Here is a 5,624-nt window from a genome sequence, read left to right on the forward strand (position 1 = left end):
AGAGACAGACGGTCAAACTGAGCGAGTTAACCAGTGTCTCGAACAGTACTTGCGTTGCATGGCGTTCCAGGAACCAAAGAAGTGGCACCAATGGCTGCCAGCAGCTGAATGGTGGTACAACTGTTCATATCATACTGCAATCAAGATGTCACCCTTCGAAGCACTCTATGAGTATGCCCCACCTCTCCTCCACCAGCTGTCAGTACCATGCAATGTGGCTGCAGATATAACGGTCACCATTCAAGAAAAAGATCACATGGTCAAAACCCTACAGGCCAATCTGCTGCAAGCTCAGAATCGCATGAAAAAGTATGCTGATGCAAACAGAACAGAGCGAACATTCGCGGTGGGCGACATGGTATACCTCAAGATGCAACCCTACAGAGAAACTGCTCTCGGCCTGCGAAATGCACTCAAACTGACCTCCAAATGGTACGGTCCCTTCAAGGTTCTTCAGCGCGTGGGTCAAGTCGCTTACAAGCTTCAGCTGCCTGAAGGTACACAAATCCACGACGTTTTCCATGTCAATCAACTAAAGAAGCACCTGGGAAATGCAGCTATACCCAACCCCAAGCTGCCTCTGGTAACGGCTGATGGCAAGATCAAAATGGCGCCAAAAGCTCTACTGCAACGTCGCCAGGTTCCCCGCAACGCTGGTGAGTACAACATTCCCGTACCTCAATGGTTGATCCACTGGGAAAACATGGAATAACATGAAGCTACGTGGGAAGACGCATCATTCATACAGGCAACATTTCCTTGGTTCAAGCCCTGACGTCTTGACTTAAGGAGGGGGCAGTGTCAGGTTCCGACACCGACAACACCCGCTCTCTGTCACTGTTGCGGTCCAAAGACAACAGCCAACGGCTGAGATGAAGGCGCAGTGACCCGGAGTTAATCCAACGGCTATCTGCACACCAAGTCTGTCTTTACTGTTTTAGCCTTAAACCCTTAAACAGTGTTGCTTAGTTGATGAGGGCAGAATTGTAATCATGCTTGAGCTCGTTCCTTCGATATAAAGGGGCGAGTGGGGTGGCTGGGAGGATCAAGCAATGCAAAACCCTATTTTTATCATGTATTTTCCTTTCCAGTAGGTAGTTAGTGTAGATCTGAGCCCCGAGTGCTCCTTCCCTTCTCCTCTGGCTCGATGAAAATCGTCAGTGATCAACCGTGATCCTGACACCTCCTCCTTTAATCCCCACCGAGGATGAGCCCTGGAAACCCTAGCCTTTCTCCCTCCCTTGCGCCGCCACCGTCTTCCTCTTCCCTCGTTCATTTTTTTTTCTTTTTCTCTGTTCTGTGTGAGGAACGAGCAACACACCGCACTTTCCCCGCCATGGCGTCGCCGCTCCACACCATCCCCCGCCGTTCTGAGGGCACCGTTAGATGCGCCTCGTCGCCCTCTCCAACCTCATGCGAGGAATTGAACCGGAACCTCTCCAATCGCCCACAAAATCGCCGATTCCCTCTCCGACGCCGACGAGATAATCCTCGATTCCGGCTACTCCAGTCCATCTCCGGCCTCCCCGACCTCTCCATGACCATCCTGGTGAGTTTCCGCGCGTGATGGACCTCTTCCCCCTTCTGTATCCCGCTCTATGTTGTTCTACCGGCGTTGACCGGCCATCGTCGTCACAGGTGCTCGACCCTGGCGGTGCTTCGGTGATCGCATGAACTCTATGTCGACCATTTCAGGTTCAGCGCGGCGACGCGCACGCCTGACGCCCTCCCCCTCGTCCCGTCTCGGTCGTAATCACTAGGGCCGTGCTCCACAGGTGTTTCCGCCATGGCCATGTTGGTGAAGGTCGACTGCTCTTTTTATGGGGAGTGCTGTACACCGACCTGGTCGGTGTGTACGGGCCACCGCACACCCCACCGACCAGGCCGGTTGGTTGGGCCGCGACCCATTAGTAGTAGGTACGTTTTTTCTTTTTTTTGCTGTTTCTTTTTTTAAATATTTTTCTTTTTCAATATCTAACTTTAAAAAGAATTCGTAGAATTTTTTTTAAAATCTGTTCAGATTCGAAATTTTGGAAATTAAAAATGTTCAGATTTTGATTTAATTTTGTTCAAAATTCAAAATTATTCCGAAATTTGGAAATTCGTTCAAGATTAAAATTTGATCAAATTTTCAAATTCGTTCAAATTTCAAAAACCGTTCGAATTTTTTTTGTTCAAAATTCAAAATTCTTCAGAAATCTGGAAATTCGTTCAAGATTAAAAATTCGTTCAAATTTTAAAATCGTTCAAAACTTAAAATTTGTTCAAATTTCAAAATTCGTTCAAGATTAAAAATTTGTTTAAAATTCGAAATTCGTTCAGAAAAAATTCAAAACTTGAACATTTTTCAAATTTATAATTTTCGAAAATTATTTTTAACCATAAAATAAAACGTGAGAAAAAAGAAACAGTGAAAAAGAAAACAGAAAAGAAAAAAAAAACAGAAAACAGAAAACAGAAAAGAAAAAGGAAAAAAAAGAAAGAAAGAAACAGGAAAAAACGCCTAACCGGGCCGGCCCACACCGCGCGCGGGGGTGTGCGGCGCGGTGCAGGTGCCGACCTGGTCGGCATATAGAAATTGCGCTTTTTATTTGTTCTTTTGCTGCGCGTCAATTCTGTTTGCAAGATCTACACTGTAGCCCGTCTGGTCCAACCTTTGCAGATCAAACCCATCGGCCCAAGTTCGAATCCCACCGGTGCGTTGAACTTGTTTTTGGATTTTCGGATGAGCCCACTGACTCGACATCTACTTCAAATTAACCGGCGCATCCATCCTGTCAAGGTAGAATCAGTAGGCCAACTGGTTCGGCCCTTATTCCTTCATCCATGAGATCCGGTGTTCAAATCCTGATGGAGGCCATTTTAATCCTGAACCTTTTTTTTTTCTGCTCCCCAGATCCACGCATGGGCCTCGGCCAGATCCGTCAGGCAGTCCAGCCCACGCGCGTCGTCCTTCCTTCTGCTGGCCAGGTAGCAGGCCACCCCCCCCCCCCCCCCCCAGATCCGGCCCAACATCTTTTCTATGTCTTTTCTGAAATTCCATAAAATGATACAAACTTGCAAAATCCATATCTTTTAAACCGTAACTCGGAATAAAAAGTATTTTATATGTTTTTCGATCATAAAAATGAGAGGAACATGAATATGCCATCCATTCATCTGTTTGCATCTCGCATCATGTCGCGCGTTGATAGTCGTGCATGTTCACCTAACATATATGCGGAGTATTTTGGATTTCCAACTAGGTTTTCCACGCTCCGTTTAAATTGAAGTAGCTCACCCCTGCCATGCTATGCCATGCTAACAACTACTTAAATTTGTCGGTACAAAATGCAACTCCAACCTAATTTGTTTGTCCGGGGTTCCGACTCTGCTTAAATGGATAAGTTGCATCGCATCATATCTGCCATGTCATGCATGCCTGCATCTTGCTCATGCCGATTCTTTATCCGTAGTAATAAGACTTGCATACGTTGTGTGTTCCAGCATTTGCTTCTTCCCGGATAGGATCACGAAGTGTTGATGTGAGATACGACGAGTTCTCCGACAAGTTCTTCTGCATCTTTTCACAGGCGAGCCCTCTCTCTTCACCTATTTTACTCTCTCCCTCGCACTGCTATCCTTATGTTGCGATTCTTTATCGAGTCACGTGTCCTATTCCACTTCTTACCATAATAATCCTATATGCACCATTCCTTATCCATAGCCGTTGCTTGATGTTTGAGCCTTGCGAGTCGTAGGCGTGTTTAGGCTCTGTTGTTTATCTCGATCTGATATCGGGATATGTTGGGTTGTTGGGAGGTTATCACATGCTATATCAGTTGTTGGAGATACACATGCTTTACTTAATTGTTAACAACTAAAACTGTAAGCACATGCATCTGTGAGCCCCTTTGCGAAAGCATCGAAACTTTGACTCACTAATGTCCCCTAGGACCCGAGTTCTTGTTATCTGTTCCGAGACTGAGCGCTCTAACCACACGTGGGTATGCTTACCGGGTCTCCCCTCGACCACTGCCGGAATCTACAGCTTTGTCCAGTGGACACAACTAGTTTGAATGTTTGTTTGATTCTCCCGGGCGTGCAAGCATGTTTCTTTGTGGTCAGATGATATGATGTTACTTTTGGGGAAGCCATGTTGCCTTGTAACCCCGTTGTCTCTTGCACGCTCGTAGGCGCGGTACGTATTGCTGAAGATGGATTCACCCTGCGGGCACTGTTTCCATCCGAAAGCCGTAGACGCAAACAGCTAAGTCCGCTTCGGAGCACGGCCGGACTTCGATACGGGTTAACTTAGTTAGGTGACTTCCTGGATATTGTTGTCGTGAACGAGAGTGCGAGTCGTGATATCCACCTGTCGCAAGTGGGTTGAGCGTGCGTGTGGGCACATTTGGGCACCCCTGCAGGGTTACAATCTTATCGATAAGCCGCGTCCGCGGTTATGGACGACTTGGAATTGTATGACTCGATCATAGACAACTTACACCTTTTTACTTGTTGTTAATAATCTGATAATAACTTGGGTAGTAATATAGCATTACTACAATCGATACCTAATAAAACTTGTCCACCGTTGAGTGCCTTTTACATTGCCTCTTCGCTTTGTTGAAGGGGATATGTGTAATCGGTTGGGTTATGTTTGTGTAGTATTTATCTGTTACCTTGTGCGCTCTCTTATCTTCTCTAATTAGACGGATGTTGTAGCGTGTCTCTATTGGTTATAGTTTTGCTGCCGCTAAACCTACCATATAGCCCCAGGCGATATATATTTATACTCGCCCGGCGAGCATAGCTATTTCTAGTCTCGCTAAGTACGTACCGGAGTTCATTCCTTGGTACTTACTCTCGCCTTTCCTTTTTCTCTTTTGCTTCCTCCCTTTTGTCGGCAACCGATGGCCCGACTTTGACAGGTACGAGATGATGACGTTAGCAAGGTTACCCTTCCGGCTTGGCCTGGGCAGGGTTATGGACGCCACTGGTTATCTTCAGGACTCTTAGTCCAATTTGTATCTTGTCCGTACTCGGACGTATTCGATCTTCTGTATGATTCGGATCTTTGTGCTGTATATTTGTATCTTGACTCGTTGGAGTCGTTGTTGTAATATATGTATCTTGTGGGCTCTATTGTAATCCTGTTGTAATGTTACCGCTCGTGTTAATTCCTCTGGCATCACGTGTGTGATTCGTCGCGCACGTCTTGTCGAAGGGCGTCTCAGAATCGATATCGTGCGGATTTCGGCTGGATCGCTGGAATCCTCAGGATACCGGTTTCGGGGCGTCACAGCTTGTATTGCATTTCCGCCCAATCGACCAAGAAATCAGCTAAAGCCTGTGATTTTATGGCGTCTCTTCTCTCGTATTCCAGTACGTATGGGGATATCTGAATCGCCCACTTGGCAATCCTGCCGCTTGCATCTTTGTTACACATGATATCTGAAATGGGTGCCTCGCTCACCACCTTCATGGGGTGTTCTTCAAAGTAGTGCTTGAGCTTTGTGGCTGCCATGAACACGCCATAAGTCATTTTCTGGAAGAGAGGGAGAGCACTTCGCTCAGGTAGTATACCGGTCGCTGCACGGCTTTACCTTCCTCTTCTCTTTCAACTACAACCACAACACTCACAA

At 46.5% G+C, this 5,624-nt stretch overlaps 1 long non-coding RNA gene across 1 annotated transcript; it reads left to right on the plus strand.

Annotated features, from left to right (window-relative positions):
* The first annotated feature begins 1,195 nt into the window (after nt 1-1,195).
* Nucleotides 1,196-5,295, plus strand: LOC127294406 (uncharacterized). Its single transcript, XR_007846602.2, has 4 exons — nt 1,196-1,549; nt 1,639-1,804; nt 2,663-2,970; nt 3,487-5,295. It is a non-coding gene; the product is annotated as an uncharacterized lncRNA (long non-coding RNA).
* Nucleotides 5,296-5,624: the final 329 nt, after the last annotated feature.

This window comes from Lolium perenne, chromosome 4, assembly GCF_019359855.2.
Source record: "Lolium perenne isolate Kyuss_39 chromosome 4, Kyuss_2.0, whole genome shotgun sequence".
In the NCBI taxonomy this organism is placed as follows: domain Eukaryota; kingdom Viridiplantae; phylum Streptophyta; class Magnoliopsida; order Poales; family Poaceae; genus Lolium; species Lolium perenne.